This window comes from Trichomycterus rosablanca, chromosome 27 (genome assembly GCF_030014385.1).
Source record: "Trichomycterus rosablanca isolate fTriRos1 chromosome 27, fTriRos1.hap1, whole genome shotgun sequence".
Classification (NCBI taxonomy): Eukaryota; Metazoa; Chordata; class Actinopteri; order Siluriformes; family Trichomycteridae; genus Trichomycterus; species Trichomycterus rosablanca.
Genome location: NC_086014.1, coordinates 1887459 through 1912500, shown reverse-complemented (window position 1 = coordinate 1912500; position 25042 = coordinate 1887459). Strand labels below are relative to the sequence as shown.

The 25042-nt window shown below is 43.2% G+C and overlaps 1 long non-coding RNA gene across 9 annotated transcripts in view; it reads right to left on the bottom strand.

Moving 5' to 3' along the window:
- LOC134304109 (uncharacterized) overlaps nucleotides 1-25042 on the bottom strand; it is a 226961-nt gene that overhangs the window by 24389 nt on the left and 177530 nt on the right. The window contains exon 1 of one of the 9 annotated variants that reach the window (XR_010007755.1): nucleotides 14124-14262. The exons of the other annotated variants lie outside the window; for them this stretch is intronic. This is a non-coding gene — a long non-coding RNA (uncharacterized LOC134304109). Of the gene's footprint in view, nucleotides 1-14123; nucleotides 14263-25042 lie in introns of those variants that run through there. 9 annotated transcript variants of the gene reach the window in all.

The window sequence follows — 25042 nt, the reverse complement described above, 5'->3', positions numbered from 1 at the left end:
TGCTGATACCGAGATTAGATCGCCGTAATGCCGGCTTGTCAGCGCGGGCTGGAAATTGTCCCGCCATCATTATTGAGAATATTGCTTTCACCAGCTGAAATTTGCTCGGGGACAAAAATCTGCTTCTTACCGGGAGCGTTAATTTATAATATAAAGCACCGAATTTATCAACACACACACACACATTATTTCATCTACTGGTTTATCACTCTTAATGGACTTGTTTTTATCAGGTACACGTATGTACACGTGTTTTATCAGGGTGTTTATCAGCGCGTTTTGTCTGTATTATGAGGCACATTTATTTATTTACTTTCTAATTGGGGTCATTGTGGCCACTTTATCAGCTCCACTTATCACATAGAAGCACTTTGTAGTTCTACAATTACTGACTGTAGTCCATCTGTTACTCTGCATAATCAGGACCCCCACAGGACCACCACAGAGCAGGTATTATTTAGGTGGTGGATCATTCTCAGCACTGCAGTGACACTGACATGGTGGTGGTGTGTTAGTGTGTGTTGTGCTGGTATGAGTGGATCAGACACAGCAGCGCTGCTGGAGTTTTTTAAACACCTCACTGTCACTGCTTGACTGAGAATAGTCCACCGACCAAAAACATCCAGCCGACAGCGTCCCGTGGGCAGCGTCCTGTGACCACTGATGATGGTCTAGAAGATGACCGACTCAAACAGCAGCAATAGATGAGCGATCGTCTCTGACTTTACATCTACAAGGTGGACCGACTAGGTAGGAGTGTCTAATAGAGTGGACAGTGAGTGGACACGGCGTTTAAAAACTCACCATCACTGTGTCAGTGTCACTGCAGTGCTGAGAATGATCCACCACCTAAATAATACCGGCTCTGTGGTGGACCTGACCATTGAAGAACAGGGTGAAAACAGGCTAAAAAAGTATGTAGAAAAACAGATGGACTACAGTCAGTAATTGTAGAACTACAAAGTGGTTCTATATGGTAAGTGGACAGTGAGTGTAGAAACAAGGAGGTGGTCATAATGCTATGCCTGATCGGTGTTTATAAGATAAAAAATGATAATACACACCAGTTTCTACCTGATTGCAAGGAACCATCAACAATCCATAACACTTTGAATCATGTATAGAATCCACATAAATCCATCACTGTGTGTAAAGGGCAGGACTGAAAAGCGGCGCTGAACGCCTGCGAGTTTCGATCCCTCAGACTGAAACCCCTTTTTATTAAAACTTGAACCGAGACACAAAAAAAAGAGCACAAAGCACGAGCGGCCAGCATTCACCGAGAGGTCAGAGTCACAAAAGACCCAAGCCGGACGTTAACAGATTATAGGAGCTATTTGTGGGCCTGTAAAGCCTGGGGGACGAGGTTTAGACTCCGACACGGCAGAAGCGGGGGTCGCCGGTGGTGGGATTCAGGACACACTTGATTCGGATTCATTTGATTCATTCGTTTTATACTGCACGTCGAGACTGCTGCGCCTACAATGCTGCTCCTGCTAGATGTGACGGAGACCTGGCTTGTTTGCACCAAAAATTTCAAGACTCACTACAAACTTCATAGCAGACAAAAAAATGAAGAACTCCTAGTTTTAACATTTAGTTTAATTTCATTTCGTGTTCGTATGATTTGTGTAAATCCTAATTATTTAAATTATTCTCCAGGCCACCCGAGGAGGACGGGAGTCCCTGCTGAGTCTGGTTCCTCTTGAGGTTTCTTCCTGTGATTTTAAGGGAGTTTTTCCTTGCCACTGTTGCCCTCGGTTTGCTCAACAGGGGTATTTGGTCTGTAGGTCCAGTTCATTGTAAAAAGCGCTATACAAATAAAATTGACTTGACTTGACGATATCATTAATAAATTGAATGTAAAATATTAAATTTGCTGTGCAATTATCCGTTAATTCCCAGTGCTGAGTGGATGTGGGGGTGGCATTAATACTTTCTGCTGTGCCACCCTGATCTTCAGGTTGATGATGTAATATCTGTGTTTTGTCTGCTGTGAGGGTTTTTTGGGGAGGTAAAGCTGTACTTAAAGCTGGAATTAAATTCTTGATTCAATTTAAAGGTGTTTATTATTTCATCTCGTTACGCTGCTTGTTCTGAGCGCATCTGAACATGTTTTCTTCTTCATTCATTATTTTCTTTCATTAAAAACAGCTGAATTTTTATCACGGCACTAAAATCGTAATGACAAGATTCAGCCATATGTTGTTTTGGTTTACAGGATATCCGGGGATTTGGTTTGCGCCTCGCGTGCGCTCATCTGAAGCGGCGGATGACATTTCTGAGTTCTGAGCCCCGAAGATGCGCGGCTGAACTCGCCCGGAGGTCGGTCCGTTCGTGTTCAGCGTGTCCGTGTCCTTCCCCTGTTTACCTGCTGACTCAGGACACTGCGGATGTGTGTGTTGTTTTAGCGATTTAGTTAAGGTGATTGACAGGGGAGCGCACCACCTTTCCGCTTCGTCCTTGGCCTGATGTCCACTCGAGCAGCATGAGCTGCAGTCAGATGAGGCGACGGGGAAGGAAAAACACCGACTCCATGCAAAGTGAAGGAAACAGAGCGGTCGCTGAGTTAGGAGGGGTCAGAATGAGCCGCTGGTGTCATTACTGTACATGAGTATTATCTATGAATTAGGAAAATCACACAAAGTGAAGTGCATCACCTGGGAATCGAACCCAGGACTCTTGCTGTGAGGTGACAGTGCTACCCACCGAGCCTCGTGCTGTCCTGGTTCTGTCTTTGATTTGTTTCTTTGTACAATAAACCACTTTTGTTGCTGTCGTACCTCTTGCTCACACATTAGCACGTTTGTTCCCATTTCACATCTCTAAAATGGAGATACGTTTATGTTTATGAGCATAAAAATGTTTCCAAATATAAATCTACTCACGCAAATTTGTTCCTGCTTTCATTATTCCATCGATCGTGCTGAAGGTACAGAAGCTTCCTAAAGTTCCTAAGCACTTTAGTACAGGAAGCTCTAAAACCCCAGCAAACGCTTTAGTCTGGAGCATTAGTCAAAGCCTTTGTGCTGACGGGGGTGTTTAGGGAAAACACAAATGCCTCCCTGATGGGGCTGCACGCAACATTTCATAGCTAAATATAAGAAAAGTAGGTGAGAAAGGAACAAAAGTTACGCATAAAGCAACGAACGGCACCACGACCATCTACATCACACAAAGATCAATAAAATAAAATATTCGCTCTATTAAATGATTTCTGCTTGGATTAACAAAGGTTTCAGGGGTTTAACATGACACACGTTGGAGATGCATCACAAATATTTAATTTAATTTTAATTTTATTTTTTAGATTGTAAATAATTTTAGTGATTTAGTGACTATCTTCTTCTCTACTGCTGCTACTACCTCTATTGGAGAGATACCATTCAGAATTTAATTGTACCTGTGTATAGTGACAAGAAAGATTCTAATCTATTTTATTTATTTATTTTAAATATTTTTGTTTATGCATTTTCTCCCCTTTTTTAGTGCGTTCAATTGCCGGATTGCGTCACGCTTCCTCTCCACCAATGCCGATCCCTGCTCTGATTGAGGAGAACGAAGCTAACCCACGCCCCCTCCGACACGTGGGCAGCAGCCGTACGCATCTTATCACCTACACTTTGACGAGTGCAGTGCAGCTTAGCGTTGTGTACGGAGAGACGCACCCTGAGAGCACTCTTTTCTCATCTCTGTGCAGGCGCCATCAATCATGAGAGTCATGAGAGAGAGAGACCCCATCCGGCCCTGTCCTGCCCATCTGAACAACAGGCCAATCGTTGTTCATGTGGCTGCTCGTGTGTTTTTACCGCTGAGCCACCTGAGCGGCCTTTATTTATTTCTGAATGCTGCTTTTATGTTTCGTCTACGGCGGTAAAAGACTGACAAGGACAAGCACGCATCCCCCCCAAAACAGGGTGAGGTGTGTTTAAGTAAGAGGACTGAATGATGAAACTGCTGTTTGATGAGGTATAATTAAGGTCCTACAAAATTTACAGAAAAATCACAGATTTTTGAAGAAAAAAGCCACATTTTTACGACAGAAAATTGAATGATAGAATAAATAGAAGCTACAAAACACAGAACAGCCACCTTAATAGGTGAATGTAAACCTAGAACATCCAGCGACGCCTCAAATATTAAAATTCTCGTCCGTATTTTGACCCCCATCCCTGCATCCACAGAATTGGTTGTTAGTTTTCCAAACTCAGTTACCTGAGTCGTGTTTTTAGCTGCTTTACTTCGGCATCTTGGACATTTTGACTAAGCGATTGCTAACTGAATTGCCGTAGGATCGCTAGGACGCCTCATAGTGCAGATTAACCAGTAAAAGTTAATTTGCTAAACAGAAACACTGAAGATGTTCAGGACTGTGAATTAGGTAGGGCTTTAGGTATTAGGAGTGAGATGAGAAATGAGTATTATCGCTATCTGACTCATGTCAGGAGGTCATTCCTACCTGTGGCCATCAAACTTTACAACTCCTCACTTAAGTAATAGACCTTACAATACGTGCAATATGATAGTTGTATCATAAATAGTGCAATATATGTCACCACTGCATCTGCCACTTTATTTTAAGAGCGTTTTAAGTGTATTTTAAGAGCGTTTTGCCACTTTATTTTAAGAGCGTTTTTACTTTACTTTACTTTTTAATATATTCTTACCTTTTAATATTCTTAATACATATATACAATCTGAGCAACTGTAACATCTGAAATTTCCCCTCGGGGATCAATAAAGTATTCTGATTCTGATTCTGATGTCGTAGTACGCAGGGTTGTGATGAGCTAGACGTGTGTGATAAGGAAATACGTGTGTGTGTGTGTGTGTGTGTGTGTGTGTGTGTGATGAGAAATACTCTACAGTATAATGTAAATGAGCATCTGGTAGAGTTTGGAGGGTGAGAGGAGTGTGTGACGACATGAAAGGTGTGTGATGAGGGGAGAGCTACGTCTGACTATACGAGGTGTGGGTGTGTGTGTGTGTGTGTGTGTGTGTGTGATGGTACAGAAATTTGGGGTGAATACGTGGTTAAAGGAGTGTGTGATCAGGTAAAGCAAGTGTGCAATAATCTGAACGATGATGCAGATGAGTGTGTAATGAGGTAGCAGGGATGTGTGGTTAGATGGGTGGCACTGTGTGTGTGTGTGTGTGTGTGTGTGTCCTGGGTTGCAGGTGTTGCTCCAGCGGTGGCTGGTTTGCTCTCACCTGCCAATCAAAGCTCCCAATGGGTGGTGGAAGGCGAAACCACATGCCCTTTCAGTGCCTGTTTAGTGCCCTCCTCCTCTCAGGAGCCCCGGTGCCACCTGCAGCTTGGCAGGACGCCCCGTCTGTCAAACCTCCTGATTAATAACGCAGAGCAAAATCAGCGGCGCGTCTGAGGAATCGGAATCAAAAACTCACTGTACTCGTGATTCACCAAATGTTCGGGGCGCTCCGGCAGAACCTGCAACCTGTTTGGAAGCCAAACGGAAAGGTTTGGGCGTGGCACAGCTGTGGCATTGCAATCACAGTCGTTCGGGGGCAAACACTCGTTCGGCTGTGACCAAAATCCAGGGGGCGACAGGCTGACAGTAGACAGTAGACGGATTAGCTAGCCAACACTCTCCTCTAGGTGTGAACCTGGAGATTTACCCTCTCATGCCCGCCGAAGTAGACTGGCACCCTGTTTAACAGGTGGCACCTTTAGTTCTGAAATAAACCCACGACCCTGATCAGTGTGAATCAGCTACAGAAGCAGAAGAAACAGATGAACCGGCCTTTAAGAATCAGCCGAGCGATCCATCACTGAAGCAGGATAAATGTGATTTTCTCTGACCACAGAGATCCACCGTCATGCTCGCTTAGTCTGTCTGAGAACCTGGTGAGCTGCCTCGCTGCCTACTGCCTCACTGCCTACCTGATCAGCTGCCTCAGTAGAGAGGATTCTAATAAAACACGGAACTCATAAGGCAGATCACAGACCCATTGATGACCTAAGTAACACTGTCCTAGACTCGGGCCATCTTCAGGACAGTCTTGGTATTACTGGTTGAACTGGTTGAACATTCTAACTTGTAGCCTATTTCAAAATAGCAGTGCTTTTGGTAGCACCTTTGCGTCCCTGCTCAAAAGTTGTTTATTGGAAACACCCCCCCCCCCCCCCCCCATTTTCCCACAGTGAAATAAAATGCATCCCCTTGTGCAGAATATCCTTGGCATAGCATCAGCTTAACAGCCACCTATGAACATCTTAGCAACACCTTAGCAACTAACCTGTTACCTTAGCACCTGACTAGTAAGACCATTGCAACCACTTGGTAACACTAGCAACCACCTAGCAACTAGTTAGCAACCACATAACATCCACGAGTCAGGTATGATCCACCGTGCTACTTCCTTAAAAAATTGGACACACCACACACACCTTGTCCGTGAATTTTTTTAAAACAGCTTCCTAGCAGTTTCAACTACCATTCAAAATAGCAGTACTCTTGGTAGCACCTTTGCGTCCCTCTCAGGAATTGTTCTTGAGAAATGTTACTATTTATTGGACCCCCCCTGCACCCCATTTTCCCACAGTGAAATAAAATGTACGCCCTTGTGTAGAATCTCCTTGGCAACTGCCTAGCATCCGCTTAAGAACCACCTATCAACACCTTAGCAACTAACATAGTAAGACCATTGCAACCATTTGGTAACACCTAGCAATACCCTAGCAACTAGTTAGCAACAGCATAACATCCACAAATCAGGTATGATCAACCGTGCCATTCCTAAAGCACAAGACTCACCTCACACACCTTGAGACATGAGATTTTTATAAACAACCTCCAAGCAGTTCCAAGTAGGATTTAATGGTATTAAAGAGTTCAGATTTAATTCTAAAGCTTAATTTGTTTATTTGCTTTATCATAGTCGCCGCCCGGGAATCGATTCTCTATTATTTTGGCATGTTGGAGGAAGCGGCCGAGCCCTTCAGGATGACCCTTCCTGCCGCCACTGTTTGTCTACGGAGATTGCTCGGCTCGTACGTCTGATTTTATGCACCGCTTAGCGATAGCCGTGGCTGAGATACCCTGATCCATGAGAGGCGCACGTCTTTATACTTCTGCTATTTTTCGGGCAAAAAAACAAAACAGGATCCTAATCTGCTGCCGGGGTTCTGTGTGTTCGTGTGAGCCTGAGTGATCTTAGTGGTGAAGACTCATTTGTGGGGTGTCATATTTCAATCCTTGTTTTAGTGCTCATCTCTGCATGGCTGTGTGTACACATGGCAGAGTGTGTGTGTGTGTGTGTGTGTGTGTGTGTACCTGACTACACTACTAACCACTGCTCATTTACATTTAGAGTGAATGCCACTGCAGCAGCAGAACAAAAGCTACTGTTTCAGTCGCTGTGACAGTGAGCCAGAAAACTGCTGTGTGCTTGTGTGTGTGTGTGTGTGTGTGTGTGTGTGTGTGCGCGCGCGTCTGACATCCTCATTTCCGAGCTTTCTTTACAGGGACATTTATAATTGTGCATCAATTATAGATGTGCTCGTTACCTTGAGTCATTTTTCTGTCCGAATGTTTTACACATTTGAAACACGTTCAGACGGGCCGAGCTGAGACGGCATCATCAGCACGACGCTGTGGCATCATTTATTCCATAAGTCTCGTCCCAGCTCACGTTTATTGAATTTTCTGTTTGTTCGAGGAGCCAGATTTGACTCCTCAACCGAGCAGAAAAACGTCGACGACGTCGTAAATTCAGCACCTCGAAAATTTGCATGAAAATGAGGATCGGAATCTTTTCCGAGCGTTTGTTCGTCTATTGTCCTCGAATGTACACGGACATCCTGTCTGATTAGGGCGTGGTTCCAATCACAAGGGGATGAGGAGGGGTCTGACCGTCCTAATTAATACTTGGACCAGCCAAAAAGAGATACAAACAGCAGTTCCGGTGGAGGGGGGTCGTTAGTTAACGAAACTGTAACATCAGTATACATGTACAACTTAGAAACCAGCTGACGTTAGCATTCATCAATATGCAGTAACATAATCTAATCAAAAACTAAGAAAGCAATAAAAGAGCTAGCTACATATATTACGCTTACGTTATATTAGCATACAGCGCCTTCTCTGACTAGTGGAACTGCAACAGTAATGAAGACGTGGCCAGTTTTGGGAGTGAAGGCAGGCAGACGAGATAAGAAATGGTACGGTCCACTTCGGGGGTGTCTGAAATCAAATCCTCCAGACATGAATATGGGAAATATACACCGATCAGCCATAACATTAAAACCACCTCCTTGTTTCTACACTCACTGTCCACTTATCAGCTCCACTTACCATATAGAAGCACTTTGTAGCTCTACAATTACTGACTGTAGTCCATCTGTTTCTCTACATTCTGTTCTTCAATGGTCAGGACCACCACAGAGCAGGTATTATTTGGGTGGTGGATCATTCTCAGCACTGCAGTGACACTGACATGGTGGTGGTGTGTTAGTGTGTGTTGTGCTGGAGTTTTTAAATACCGTGTCCACTCACTGTCCACTCTATTAGACACGCCTACCTAGTCGGTCCACCTTGTAGATGTAAGGTCAGAGACGATCGCTCATCTATTGCTGCTGTTTGAGTCGGTCATCTTCTAGACCTTCATCAGTGGACACAGGACGCTGCCCACGGGGCGCTGTTGGCTGGATGTTTTTGGTTGGTGGACTATTGTCAGTCCAGCAGCGCTGCTGTGTCTGATCCACTCATACCAGCACAACACACACTAACACACCACCACCATGTCAGTGTCCTTATTAATTCAATCAATCACTCCACAAAGAAAAGGTTTTAGAACGTACTACCAAGAAGTCGGATTTGTGCCATGAAAACAACACATCTGATTGATCGAACTTTACCAATTTGGCCAGGCAGAGGGTCAAAGAAGCAAATAAAATTAGTCAGAAGTGTTTATTTCCGCCTCTAAACCCCTGGAACCGCAGCGAACCACAGCGAGAGGCGTTCTCCAGGCCACCCGAGGAGGACGGGGGTCCCTTCTGAGTCTGGTTCCTCTCAAGGTTTCTTCCTGTAATTTTAGGGCAGTTTTATATTGCCACTGTTGCCCTCGGTTTGCTCAACAGGGGTTTTTGGTCTGCATTCTGTTCTGCATTCTGTAAAGTTGCTTTGAGACGATGTCTATTGTAAACAGTGCTACGCAAATACATTTAACTTGACTTTACATCTCTTCAAATAGAGAACACACCAAAGTTCCACTGCGAGGTCTCAGTTACGCTTTTAAAACTTCCCCATTACAAAATCCCCCATTACTAAGAGATAGAAACGATGTTCCTACAAGAGTTGTGAGGCAAAACCGCAGCACTAACTAAAAGAAACTTTAAAGTGTCCGTTTTAATTCGTGACTTCACAGAACTTCATCCGGAAAAGCAAACGTGAGCCGAGCTTTCATCCGTGAGCGCTGTGTGGTTAATGATTCGGGACGTACGAGCAAGAAATCAAGATGCAGAAAACGCTGAAACATTTTCCCTCACGTCAGAAACAGAAAGCGTTCGGCGCTGTCACCGTGGAAAAAAGAACGCCGACTAATTGGCCCGATGTGCCGCGGCATCCTCAGAAGGTCGGTGATTTATCAATCGGGACGACGGGCCGAGCGGGAGAGGGGCTGAAACTGCCAGAGATTAATTTACAGCCCCGGAGCCCTTCGTGGCACGGGCGCGGCATAAACGCCTCACCGGCGGCTCGGTATAACGCAATTATTCCTCCATTCCCGATTTATTTATGGTGAGCGGGTCAGGGTCGGCTCGATTTACAGCCACTGGACAGATGTTACCATAAAACTCTTAATGTTTCGGTGATGGACGCCAATTAATGGAGCCTGGCAGGATTATCGTCTCCGACGCACGAGGTCGTAAAAGATCTAAACAAACAGTGACGGGCAGTGACCACCGTCGCTATTAAACCTTATAAACTTTCTTTTTGGAACTGTGATCATAGTTTTGATCATAGCGAGCTGATAAACTTGGCCTACAGATATAAAATAGTAACATGGACTGTGAAAGACTTGAGATTTGTACAGCCAAAAATATGTAGACACCCTTGTAATTACTGAGTTCACTCACTCACTTTCTCAACCGCTTATCCAATCAGGGTCATGGGGGGTGCTGGAGCCTATCCCAACTTTTCAATGGGCGCAAGGCACGCAGTAACACCCTGGATGGGGCGCCAGTCCATCGCAGGGCAGCCACACACACACACACACACACACACACACACACATTCACCTATAGGACAATTCAGTGTCTCCAATTAACCCGACTGCATGTTTTTGGATTGTGGGAGGAAACCGGAGCAGACACGGGGAGAACATGCAAACTCCGCACAGAAAGGACCCGGTTCACAGTTCAGGTGTATTAAATATTTATACGATGTTCTGACTTAATGCAATTAAAAGAAAAGAAAGTGGACTAGTTTAGATGGAGTGGTAGACATGGTGGCCTGGTTATTATTACAAGGTAAGCAAGTTTACACACACACACACACACACACACACACACACCTCCGTTTCAAATCAGCAGCATTTTTTTGATGAACCAACATTTTTTTTCCGAGCCCCGATCCACCCTGTGTGTGTTTTATTTCAGTAATTACTCGTTGTTGTCGAGGCACATAAATAATCCCATAATTTCATTTTGACTCGACAAAAATGCTGATTGGTTGACAGCACTAAGAAACAGAAGAAAACAAATTTTGATTAAGTTTGGTCGCTTCACAGTTGAAATATAAATCGAATCTTTTTTTTTTCTCTCGAGGTTATTAACTAACTCGTGTGGTCGTCTATCAGGATACAGAGTCAAAATAGTCTAAATTAATTAAACTGTCCATTAATAAAAACGTATAATTATTACAAACAGCAGGCAGTTGGACGGTGGAGTGGATGTAGTGTAGCCGACACATGAGTTGCAGGAACCTGGGTTCAATCCTCATGTTTTGCATGTTTTCTTTGTGTCTGTGTGGATTTATTCCTACCTTCAAAAACACACAGACGTTTTACAGTTTCTGGACACACCACAACCCTGACCAGGATAAGGAACATTTGCAATGTGAATGTATGAAAACAAAGAATTATACACATGTCAAATTTCAATAACACATTACATATATACATACACTTTGTACTGAAAAACACGTCTGGGCTGTTAACTATCTGAGGGTCTTTAGGATCAAACTGTGATATGGCATGGGTCAGGACAAGGGTACAAGACAAGATCTGAGGTCCCCAGGACCATGGTGGACTCATTTCGAATCCATTTTGAAATGGAAGATGCTAGGCACAGCCTTGAACCTCTAATACTGGCCATCCAGCTAAACTGGGCATCTAGGCAAGAAGTAAAAAGAACCCGAAGGGTAATCATAGTACAAAGTACGACATACAGGATCTAGAACCCTTAATAATTAATAGATTTTTGTAAACCTCTTCAAGAAACTCTGAAACATGTTTTGACTTTATCATTATGTGTGATTAAGTGTTGACCGATGAGTAAAGATGGTAATTCAAGAGCACAAACTCAAGGGGGTCTGAATAGGTACTGAATCTAATCCCTCTGCCTACCTGCTTTATTTAATTAGGTCGATTATATACTTCTAATTTATTACTTAGTATAGAAAACTGAAAATCCCAACTGGCCACAGGTGATAGCTGCTATTTTTAAAGGAGCAGCATGACGATATCTCACACAATAATTAGGATTAGGGGTGTGACTGTATTCTACATGATACAACAGCCTCGTCCAAAATACCAGGATTCAGGATTCAGTGCTTCTGATCATTCCACAAACTTCCCAGTCCTATAACCATTTCCGTCCAGACTTTTTTGGAAGAATGTGTGTCAGTCATTACATTACACATAAGCAATAGAGCTCATTATTAACATTAAATAACTCATCTTAGAGATGTTTGCAATAACAAAGCTATAAAAGCAGCTTCTCAAATCACTGTATTCTGTTCAAACGTCAACTTTCTCAAAGCTGATTTAATCACCCTGCCAAATCATCCATACGATTCAATATCCGGCTACAACGTCGTTCCCTAAAGAATATATTTAATAACACGACCGTGGCATTCTGACCTCACTTCAGGCTGATCGGCTGAACACGGAGCTCACGTTAGAGATTGATGTTGATCTTAAACTATACCTGAAAAACTTATTAGTTTTTAAAAACGCCGGGTTTCATTTGGTTCCTTTGAGTCCTTTTAGTGTCTTTTCTTTAATACCATGAAACTTTCACACATGCAGTTCTAAGACGTTTAGAAGTCACTGTTGTGTGAAACTTTAAATGAAATCATGCAGACCGTCGTCGTAACCTTCACTCTGACCTCAACCGTCACACCAGAACCATCTATATAACGCCAGCACATCTCACGAATCATTACGACGTTATCAATACCCCCCCCACCACCGAGCCACCGTAACCCATTTACTTCAAAGGCGGTGTTGAAAAATCATGCAACATCCTTAATCCCCTCTGACGTTGCTGCTCGGGACAATATGACCCATTTTGTAGCGCACTTTTTCATTGTTAGGCCATTCAGCATGTCAATGCATATAAATAATGAGCTGAAGGTGTTACCGTGTGCTGGGTCACTGATGTATCCTGAGATTAAACACGTTCCCCGACCGGTCAGTCCTCACATTAATCACCAGTTAAACTGGTCCTGTGGGTGTGCAGAGCCGAACCAGGTCTTCGGTATGTTCAATGATACGAAAAAAAGCCCAAACTAAGTTGAATTTAAATAGATCGAGGTACGAACACCGGACAAACCCGAGCACGACGTCCAGCCAGCCTAAAACTGAATCATGTAACAATACTAGTGATAAATACATAAAAGTGGTGAGATGGAAGGAAATAAGAAGCTTACAGAAAAGCAAGGACACTCTTAATATTTGATGTGAAGCACCATGGGTAGTACAAGCACAAAAACTAGTAGCAAAAAAGAGACCGAAATCTATAATGCATCTATTAAAATCCATTCACTACACATATAAAGGTGTTTAAACTCTTCCTATTGCTATTCGGTATATAAAACATAAGCTGAACCTCTCTACTGGGCTCCTGTACACAAAGCGACGTACATCAACATTCCAATTCACCCCAATAGTGTATAAATGGGTTCTCATGAACTTTTTTATGTCTTGTCTACTGTTAAAGCATACAACAGTATGGATATTAATTGAGGGTAAAAGCGAGAGAGAGATTGGCCAGCCGGGTGTTTACACAGACATGTTTGGCTTTGTCTGATTGGCCAGAGCCCTGCATGCTTTTATTCCACAGAATTGATTTTTTCACTTAACTGACAGCATGGGTGTAACTGGAACATCAGAATCAGAATTCAATAATTAGGATGGGTGTCCACGTTCATTTGGTCATAATGCGTCTGTCTGAAGACCTGGTGAGCTGCCTCGCTGCCTCTTACCTACCTGATCAGCTGCCTTAGTAAAGAGAGTTCTAATAAGACATGGTACTCATCACTCAGAATGAAGGCGCCTCAGTAGGAGCATTTTAAGGAATCTAAGAATTTAGACACGCCCTCTTCTCAGGCATGTAGAATATGTAAAATGCCTCTATGTAGAGAGATCACGAGGTTTTCGGACAGACTCGTAGTGTGCATGTCCCTGTCCCCACAGGATGCATCAAGTAAACAAACTCAGAACGTTTAAATAAACTCCCTGGCTAAAGAGTTTTGAACCCCTGACCTAAAGTTCCTCCGTGTGGGTGTGAATATTTTCGACAGCAGCTGTAGGAAGTGTAGAAGCTTCGGGTTCCGGCGCTGCACCAGTTTAAAAGCTCGGTGTAAAGCGCTGGAGGAGCAGGACGTGAAAGCACTTCTGACTCCGGAACATGACAGAAGAAAAAGAGGAAAGAGAAAACAGAGGGAAAAGACGCGGGCGGGTACAGCGAGGCCGACACGTAGCGGCGCGGCGGCGGCTCTCGCGCCTGTCAGCGCCCGCCACGTTTCCTTCTTTTCACGTCGGTACTTTCGCAGAGCAGCCGAGCAGCTTTGGGCAGCCGGCGTGATTGCATTGATATTCATGGGCGAGAGAGAGAGAGAAAAGAAGACGGTGGCGCTCGACTCGACACATTTACATACCCGGCCACGGCGGCCCGAACGCTCCGGCGTTAATGGGTAAGACGACCGGGTCTCGGTGCTCCTGGTCTCGCTCTGCCTGTAAAAATCGGAGATAATCAGAGATCAGACACACAGTGCCAGCCAAACTCACGCATCGCCAGCCTGAATGCCAAGTAGATTCACACCGACACGTCTGCAAACGGCGGGCACTCGGGATCGGCCACCTCTCGAGTTAAGAGTGGCATTATTATGCAGAGTGGAGAGTTAGTGCCGAGCAGAGGGGGCAGAAATACATAAAGGCCCGGCTTAAAGGGACAGAGTCGCATTCGGGTGTTTTAGAGGAGCAGTGCTAATGAAAACAACCTAAACTAAATCAATCATGTTACACTATCTGTATTTAGAATTGATATTATAATAATTGATGGGACGCTCCAGTGATGAGACAGTGGTAGCTTAGTTGGCAGAGCTTTAAACGCTCTGGCATTCAGCCACTGTTGGGCCCTTGAGCAAGGCCCTTAACCCTGTCTGCTCCAGGCCCTTCCAAACAAGCTGTGATATGAGGAAAATTTTTTTTATTGTACTGTACACGTGTAGATGTATATATGACAAATAAAGCCCACAACTCTTAAGATCAGGGTTTGAATCTCAGTGGTGCTATTGGCCACCCAGTGTCTACACAGACACGTGTGGCTATAGTGATGACTTGCCGCCCTGTCCAGGGTAATTCTACATTGCGCCCAGAGCAATGGTGACCAGAATAAAAAATTTGATGAAATTTAGACATTACAATTGATTCCAAAAGTTATTTAAGGTAAGTATAATATTAAAGTATTATCTCATGTGAATTGTAATATAGTTTAATGTTACAGATTTATGACAATGTTGGTTTAAAATAACTTCTATTGCTTGCAGCTGTAACAAGGTAAACCCTGGAAGCTTTACATTTTCCCAATCATGTTCCCAAACAAATAAATAAATAAAATATAATAAAATAAAAAAAACTGTGAATGGTAAAGCCCAGAACCTGCACCTCCCCAAGAGCCATATGGTAAACCCGAATATACCTGAGTACTTTTCCTAGTTCTAAAAATAAAAATACATCCATGCTTAGAATAACTGAAGAGTCTAAAGAGAAAGACCAAGAAAAAACTGGACTAGAAACAGAGACAGCAACTAAACAGATCCATAAAACCAAATCTGAATTATTTAGGGTTTATTTGATGGCAACTTTCACACAAAGTCACCAGAGGAAGAAGGAAAGCTGCTGAGGACGGAGCGAGCCGGGAGCCCTCGGTGTCGGTTTGACCTCTTTTATCAGAGACGAGCGGTATCGATTACGTCTAAAGAACAGAAGCCAAGTGAAGCGGTGGAGTTAAGAGCTGACATTTAATAAGCCGGCGCTAATCCAAACTGTGGTCCCGTCTCACTCAAACACCGAGGAGCGCATCCCTTCACTCAGCACTGTGCTTGTTTAGACCGTTTACACACGGGTCAGAACATGGAACCAGTACATCGTTTACTGTACATAATGGATTCCGTACATGTTAGTAATGGGTGCGGCTATACGACCTGAACCCAAACATCTAAAAACATAGTTAACTAGTGGAACCATCAAAGATTTGATTCTTTACTGGTTTGAGTCTTTAAGAATGTCCCAGCCTTTTTATAATGGAGCTAATGAAAAAGGCAAAGCGTGGGTGAATGAAACAAGGCCGTAACCATGAATTAAACACTAGGAGGGACCAAATCTACAGGGCGTGGGGGGTTCCTGCCATTCTAAAACAATCCTGCCACATCTGTGACTGACTGGAACACTGATGGATCCTAACATTACGCAACACCAGTAAGTGTAACATGTTTATTTATCATTTTTCAGTTTATTTGGGGCATTTTTTCTATGTATTGATGCATTTCCTCCCATTTTTCTTCCAATTTAGCGTAGTCAATTTGTCCGCCGCTGCTGTGGATCCACGATTGCGTTTGAGGGGGGTGTATTTGCTGCTCATGCGCCCTCCGACACCTAGCAGACCCCTTGTGCTTCGGTGGATTCGCACATGAGGCTCATCCACTTCTGTACAGGCACCCTAAACAGCCTTTGAAGACCCCACCCACCCCACGGTGGCCAATTTGTGTCCGCTGCAGGCACTGCCGATTGTGCCCGCTAGATGTCGCCCAGCCGACCGGTAGCAGAGCTGAGATTCGAACCCAGGTGTTCAGAATGTCTGTGCTGGTGTGCTAGCGGAATATCCACATTTCGAGCAGATCTGAATATTATAACGTATAACGTAATGATTACTGATGCCTTAGAATGAAAAATAAAAGACAGTTCTCAGTAGGGACTAGATGATGTAAATGGGTGTGTGGTGCTACAGCCTCTCGTCCTGAATAATAATGCGCATTAGCCGAGTCGAATAATGAATTCTCTTTTAATAAATAATAAAGTAACGGCGCGTCCGAGACTTTCTGACTCGATTAAGTTTTTGCTGATCCACTGGCTCGTGGAAGTCCATCTCTGTTTGATCTCGTCGTTCAGCGGGTGTCACCGGGAGCCAATATTTCGTCTCGTCACCGTGATAGATGGCCAAATTATCGGTGCGTCAAATCGCTCCACCTCTATTCAGCTCGGGAGGAAAAACGCTGGCGTCAGCTCGATCGATGGCGAGATTTTTGGGGCCGGACACTCCAGAGATTTGACGGAGTTTTTGACAGTTTTCCTTTGTAAGGTCAGAGCGTTCGGACCGGCGACGTGGAGGCAGGGTCGGACGCCGTGAAGACGACGCGCGAGAAGGTCAGAGCGGTCCGAGGTGATTAAAGCCGGGAGTCAACGGCGCCGCCGTAAACGCTGCTGAGGATTTATTGGACGCGATTGATTAGCACCGAGCTCGATGTGACGCGCCAGATGCTCCAACAGTGCAGAATAAAGCGCTGAATATTAATCTCAGTCGAACCCACGTAGACGCTACTTTTCTTTCCTGCTGCGAGTCTCAGACGGGAGGAAATTGTGCCGTGTAATTAAAATGCATCAACGATTCGTTTAGAACGAGAAAGCATGAAGAAGTCTGATCTGACAGCTTAAGGGAAAAGGGACGGTGAAAAGTCACAGACAGGGGTGATCAGTCTAAAATGTTATGGGTCTACAAACACTGGGTTCAAATATAAGCCATAGTTGATTTTGGGTCTGTCCAAAAACCTAGCTCTCTCTCTCTCTACATAGACACATTTTACATCATCCTACACTCCCGAGAAGAGGGCGTGTCTAAATTCTTAGATCCCTCAAAACGCTCCTACTGAGCCGCCTTAATTCTGAGTGATAATCTGACTAATATCATAAGCAACATGATTGATTGGCATCTCGTCTAGGGTGCATTAATGCATTGCGCTGAGTTATCCTGGGGAAGCTAGACCCACTGCAACCCTGACCAGGATTAAGCGATAATAAAACTTGTTGTTATTGTTGATTTGCAGCAGTACATTGTGATTTCAGCACCTGTCTGTTCTGAACTCAATTTAATCTAGTTAGCATCTTTAACTAAATAGTGATAGCTCGGTGGTTAAGGTACTGGACTAGTAATCAGAAGGTTGCTGGTTCAAGCCGCACCACCACCAAGTTGCCACTGTTGGACCCCTGAGCAAGGCCCTTAACCCTAAAAATTTGATAAAAGCGTCTGCTAAATGTAAACGTAAATGTAAACTGTGTTAGCTTAGTAAGCTAAAACTCGCTGTCTAACTAGTGAGTCTAAATCATTTGACCTTAAATCTAAATTTTTGAACAGACACTTTATTTTTCCTAGACTCTGAGTGTATTTTTATTTGCTTACACAGTCAGTCACTGTTAATAAAAGCACAGATGATATTGACGCGTTAATCCTATAGATCTACCTAATTGCCACATGGCGTGCCGAATCCTTCGGCGCTGAACCCAAATCCTTCACGCTGTCTGTCTGGACCGAACGAGCGCTTTGTCGTTCTGAGGAATGGACGTGTATCAGTCCACTGCTCTGACCACTTCTCTTGATCTACCTCTCTGAAAGCCATTGATTTCCTGACGTGAGCGGCTCGGACCGTTAATCCAGACGCGGCGGCCTGTTTAAAAACTCGGGGTGTTCCCGTCGCCTCTTTTTAAGTCATAACTCGCCGGGACACTGACGATTCGGGTGGCAAACGCTACCCGTTAACAAGCGCTCGGGGGTCAGCGTCCAGAAATGTGTGTCCACTAAGTGGAAACTGGAGATTCCTTTATTTGATATTCATACACAGTCTGTTATCTACGACGGGTCAGGAAAGTGGACCTCTTTAAAAATAACTGTATATATACAATAAAAGAACTCACTGTGGCTGGCTGGAGTCCCAGATCCTTGGACTTACAAACAGCATTTTAAACTTCGCATTCAGGTGAAGTTTAGATGAATCAGCGTCCACATAAAACAAGGTATTTCATTTAGATTTACTCACATTTTGTTTGAGAATGTAAAACGAAGACAAGTGTGACATGCAAAACAATGACAGAGTGAGATTTACTCTCAAGGGTGACAAAGGCCCATATCCACACATTCACATTTAAAATGAACCACAGGTCTCTTTTTTACACCACAAAATGATCAAGGTGTTTGTTTTTGCTGATTCAAGAGCAGCAAAATGTTAATGAAATGCTTCGTCAGATTCCACAGAAACACAGAGATGTGAACTATTAATTCTATCCAAACATTTGATATTTAAGTTTTCACTTCTTGCTTTATACAAATATCAAAAAGCCTGTATGAGAACCCAACCCACCTCTTAATAAATGATCCAGAGAAAGATGAGTATGTACAGCACAAGAAACTCTCATATAACCACATATAACCACATGAGCTTAAGAAAAACATTGTCAGTTAACCCCATTCCCCACTGCATCTATAAAGTCTCTAGATGTGCAAAACAATGTAAACAATATAACAACAACCTTCTAAAGCTGACAACCGAGAGACGGAAATGAAAGTGATGGTGATGTGTGCTGCATTATGAAGCGCAACCACAACAACAACGTTGATAACGATGACGACAATGACAATAATGACAACAACAACAACATCAAGTTTATCAAGCAAAAATTAATTAAAATCACTCACTTTCACACCTACAGTATCTGTCCTAAGATTACAGAAGATTGTTAAAATGAAAGCTCCAACATTTTACAGGTACATTTAGAATAAATATAAAATATACAATATATACAAACCCCCATTTCCAGAAAAGTTGGAACCTTTTGAACCAGAATCTGTAATTCTTTAATCCTTTAATCCTTTATTTGATTAAAAGAAGGCCGCTCAGGTGGCGCAGCGGTAAAAACACACGCTGGAACCAGAGCTGGGATCTCGAATACATACACAGAGATGAGAAAAGAGTGCTGTCAGGGTGTGTCTCTCCGTACACAACGCGGAGCTGCACTGCACTCGTCAAAGTGTAAGTGATAAGATGCATAGGGCTGCTGGCCACGAGAAGGAGGGCGCGTGGGTTAGCTTCGTTCTCCCCGATCAGAGCAGGGATCGGCATTGGTGTTTTTACTTTAAATCAACTACAATGTATTTATAAAGAAATAAACAAATTTAGAATTTAATACCTCTCACACATCCCAGCTTTTGTGAAAATGGAGTTTCTACACTTTTTATCACTCTTATCATTTTCTTTTTACTGATATTCAAATCTTCCACTTCAACCAAGCGTCAAAAGATTTTTAAATCCTATTTGGCTCTAATTTCTGGCCTCGGTTTGATTTTTCTTTTCCCATGAGCCTTTTTTAAAAAATTCCAATAAAGGTGGAGAGTGAAAAAAGAAAAGAAAAAAGAGAAACGCACATTAAAGCTTCCTATTTTTATATGGCACCTTTTAGAGAGCCACTTAAATCCTCATCTGTGTAAGGCCTACTGCACTGCTGGAGATAAGCTATCACAAAGCTGAGGAGGCACGACTGACACCGGCGTGTGTGTGTGTGTGTGTGTGTGTGTGTGTGACAGGCATCAAGAATCTATTACAAACCCTATTGAAGGGTGTGAAGCTGCCAATCACACAGCATCTAAGAGCAGCAGATAGCGGCCGGCACCCCGTTTAGACACCATATATAGAGGCTGCACTGTTAATGTTGTTATTGTACAGTGGAAGCGTCTAGGAGCAACAACAGCTCAGCTATCATGGTACACAGTGTAAAGTTTGGTCAGGGGAGAATACGATTTCAAAACCATTAGTAAGGTAACCAGAGGAACATGAAGCTGAAGTGTAATTCACGTTGTCGAGCGGTAACAGGGTGGTAACAGGGTTTACTGGTGCGGTGCTGTTTTTAATGGTTCGGGCCCTTCGCTACATTTAATGACTCCAATTCTAAACAGGCCAGGCTGAACAGATTCGTTCTCATTTTAGATTAAAAGGCGGTTCTGGAGCTCACATGCTTCAACATGTTCTGGACACCAGAGAGATAAAGTCACCACACTTTCGGACCTTCGATCAGATGTTTTTCTTCATCACGTCTCTGCTGTACATTCTGGTTTGATGAAAACACGCCTCAAACCAGCCGAATAAAAAGATTCAAATGAATGCCGTATCTTCGTCCAGGTCGAGTATCACATTGTGGACACAAATACAGACAAAATCAAAATCTTACAGCCAAAGTAAACACGACTCCAAAAATTCCAACTACCCAAACTGTGTCAAGAAGAAAGCACTGCACCTCAAAAACAGAAAAGCACATCAACAAAAAAATGAGACAAAAACAGGAGTTAACAGTACAAAAGTGTAAAAAGTCGTCTGAATTAAATATGAGATGGGAGTTACATCCACAGAAGTCAAACAAAACCCAGCTCCAAGACCTAAACAGAAGAAAACAAGGCTGCAGCGGTTTTGGTGCCTGACCAGCCTAGCCACTGGGAGGTGGACTAGTCAGTGCGCTCTTAGTGCCGGTCCCAAGCCCGGTTAGACATAAAGAGGGTACCTGTGCATCAAGAAGAACGTTCAACATAAAACTAAATGTTAAAATGTACATACATTTGTAGATGACACAGATTTAATGAATACACTTAGTGGCCAAAATGATGTGGACACCCGAACTTATAATTTACATCTCATTCCAAAACTATAGGAGTTGATATGAAATAGCTATGACAGACTGTTCGGTCTGACTGATTAGGATTAGGATACGTTTGGGCTTATGTTATATTTATTTAATGTATTATTTATTTATTAGGATTTTAACATCATGTTTTACACACTTTGGTTCAATCCATGACAGGACAGGTAGTCACGGACGGGACGGACGATTTTGTATCTCTGATTCACCTCACCTCAAACCGGAGCTTCTGGAGGGAACCCACACAGACACGAGGAGAACATGCAAACTCCACACAGAAAGGCCTAGGAATCGAACCCAGGACATTCATACTGTGAGGCGACAGTGCTACCCACCGTGCCGCCCGCCTCATAATGTATAATTAAACTTTCTTTGTGCTGACTGGACTTTCTCTCCCAGGTCTTTGTAGAGTGTTATTTTTTATTTAATTTTAGGACTTTCTTGCTTCTCTACACACCATTTTATCCTAAACAATCATAACAAAATGAATACACTTGCTAACAGGACATTTATATAAAACCTGACGTGTGTTCTTATTAAAATAAAGGACGTATTGCACCGTGAGAGGAAAACGACGGTACACATTCATCACTCAGAACCGGAGACCATTATTCATTATTATTATTATTTAACCTCTATTTAATCAGCTAAATTATTGACCAGCTCTCTTTCTGAAGGCCGAGCGTGTGTAATAAATCAGATGACCCCTGAACAATCTGGGTTAAGTGGCTCGCTCAAGTACCTTCACTCACACAATAAAGATCTTTTTATAAACTTTAGTCTATGTGAAAACAATCTGATGGTTATAACAAGAACCAAAATTCCAATCTAACCCTTTAATAATCACATTCATTTCGGGCTGATTGAATCCCACGATTCACTAAATCTTAATTGCGCTTTTGCCGGAGGACTTAATGCAATTCAAAGGCTGGAAATTAGCATAAGTATTTAAATATTTTAGCAGAAATTATCCAATAAGGCTAACAAGCTTCTTTTATTCATATCCTATTCTTCTTGGAAGTGAAAGCAATGCTGGGACATTTAGGAACGTGCCTGATAAGAGCCGCATTGAAGAAATGACTGGAAATAACTGATAAAAGAAATTAAGAAAATGGAAAGTCAGCCAAGCAGGGACGCCTGGGCGGGGGGAGTGCAATCCAATTGTGGCAGCGACCAAAAGGTTGGACCCTTGAGAACAGCGGTGGTGCCTCGGTTTACGTGAAGGAAATTGTTCTTTAATAAAGCAGAAAAACATTCTGAGCTATAAAACATGACCTAAAATGATGCAGAATTTAAACAGAACTGTTATATTAAAGTAATAGTCAGTGTGTGTGGCTTTACTGAGCATTCTGTGGACCCTTGACCTTTTGTACAGTGTACATTGTCGGGTATAAATGCCTATTTTTAATAGCTATTCAAAATCCAATCCATAACACAATAATCAGCCATAATAACAACATGAAAATGTCTTAGAACCTTCTGTATGAATAAAACAAACCCCTAATCTTATTCACAAAAGAATTCAGATCAATTTTAATAAGTTTTAGACCTGTGCCTCTCTTAAGAACATTCAGATTTGGCCCGAAGCCCGTCCCAGGGTCAGTGTTTTGCTCAAACTTGAACTCTGAACAAGGTTTCTTTAAAGGACGCTCCTGTATTTGGCTGCATAGGTGCGAATCCCAATTCTTCCCAGTCTGTGCGGCTGAGAATCAGCCCGAGAATCAGCCCGAATAGCATGATGCCACCATCATCATCACTATGCTTCACCAGAAGTTTGGTATGAGCCTAAGAGAAGTGCAGACCTGAGAATTTTCCTCGTGGAACATTTGGAGATCTTGGAGTGACCTCAGTTTCATCCAACACCTTTAGGAGCATTGATTACAAGACAAATCTAGTCATCCAACATTAGCGCTTAATCTCACTACTATTTTCCCCCTCATTTCAACTAATTCCCACAGATCACTCATTTAGGAACTCCACAAGATATTTGTGGTCAGATGTCCTCACACTTTTAGACATAGAGTTTTAAAATGTTCTACAATAAGCAGGACTGAGGGTCTCATGATTGTGAGAGACTTTGCCTTGGTGGACACTTTTGCAATCAGTCTAAATGTAGGTCTTTCACCATCTACTGTACATAATATTATAGAAACGATCCAGAGAAATCAAGTATGTGCAGGTAAATATGTGTGTTAAATATCTGAGTCCTTAAACAGGGAGGTACAAAACCCAAACCCGTCATTATACTGTGATGAATGTAGCACAGTGGGATGGGGAGTACTTCGAAAAAACAATGCCACTCATCACAATCCGCCACAGCATCGAGAAATGCAACCTGACGCTCTGTTATGCTAAAAGAAAGTATAAATTGTACATCAAATTGTGCATTTGTTTACAAAATACAATTAAGTTTCTCATATTTGTACATATTTGTAAAGTTTAAATACAAACCATGTTCTCCAGGAGAAACTGGACTTCATACGAACACAATAATTGACCAGTGGTGTGTAAACTTGCGCGTCTGTAGCTCTACAGTCCCACACCAAACAGTTTGGGAAGTACTGAAGCTCTTTTCATTCCTGAATACAACAGCCACTAAAGCACGAACACCGGATGAAGACTGATGACGGCTCTGAGCTTCAGACACGCCGACCGAACCTGCTGGAGATTGGATGCGTAACCTCAAGTGCTGTGAATTATTTCTTCTAAATGAAATGATTGATTTATAGCGATACCTGGAACGAGTCTGTACCCTCATACACACCGGCACGCTCTCCTCGACCTTCACAGGGAAACACGCTCGCCTTGTGGTGCAGGAGGAGAAGATTGAGTTTTCAGACGCGTTTCATGAACGTCAACGAACAAAAAGCAGTGAAGGGATCCAGCATCTTTACACCAACACACACTTTAATAATAATAATAATAAGCTAGATTTATAAAGCGCCTTCTCATACACAAGGTCGCTTTACAACAAAAACTTTATCAACAGTTCACAGGAGGGAATTGATCAAAATATTGAGACAGCAGGTGTGTTTTAAGTTGAGTTTTAAAGAATGAAAGTGAGGAGCAGAAACTGAGAGATTGTGGAAAGGAGTGCCAGTTTAGGGGTCATGACACTGAAATATCTGCCCCCTGCTGAGACACCCTGGACTCTACAGTAACCTGCAGCTTTACATACTTGGGATGTCCAACAATCTCCCTGGTCAGGTGCCCACAAACTTTAGACCGCATGACGTTCTCCCTGGACTCTACAGTAACCTGCAGCTTTACATCCTTGGGATGTCCAACAATCTCCCTGGTCAGGTGTCCACAATCTTTAGACCGTATGCTGTTCACCCTGGACTCAGTACTACATTAATTTGCAGCTTTACATCCTTGGGATGTCCAACAATCTCCCTGGTCAGGTGCCCACAAACTTTAGACCGCATGACGTTCTCCCTGGACTCTACAGTGACCTGCAGCTTTACATCCTTTCCTCCAGCGCTGACACGATCTTGCTGCGTCGTCCCCACCAGATCATCGTTCACTCCTGAAGCGCGTCGAGAGATTTCCGGGCGGTTTTTAATCACCGGGCTCGGCTTTAGCGTCTACGCCTCGACTTCCTCTTCCGTGGCGCGCGTGAAAGTTCACTAGATTATAATTAAGCTAGACAAAGCTCCGTGAAGGTTCCGGCGAGTTCTGAGCTCGTCAAAGTGTCTTTTGTGTGAAAGTCTTAGCTCTCTAATCCCATCATGCTTATCGACTAGAAATCCTTAAGCTTACGGTCCGGAAATCCTCCGACGCCACGAGGAATCCGTCATCTCCGACCTGCTCGACATTATTCCTTTTGTGTGAAGGCACGTAA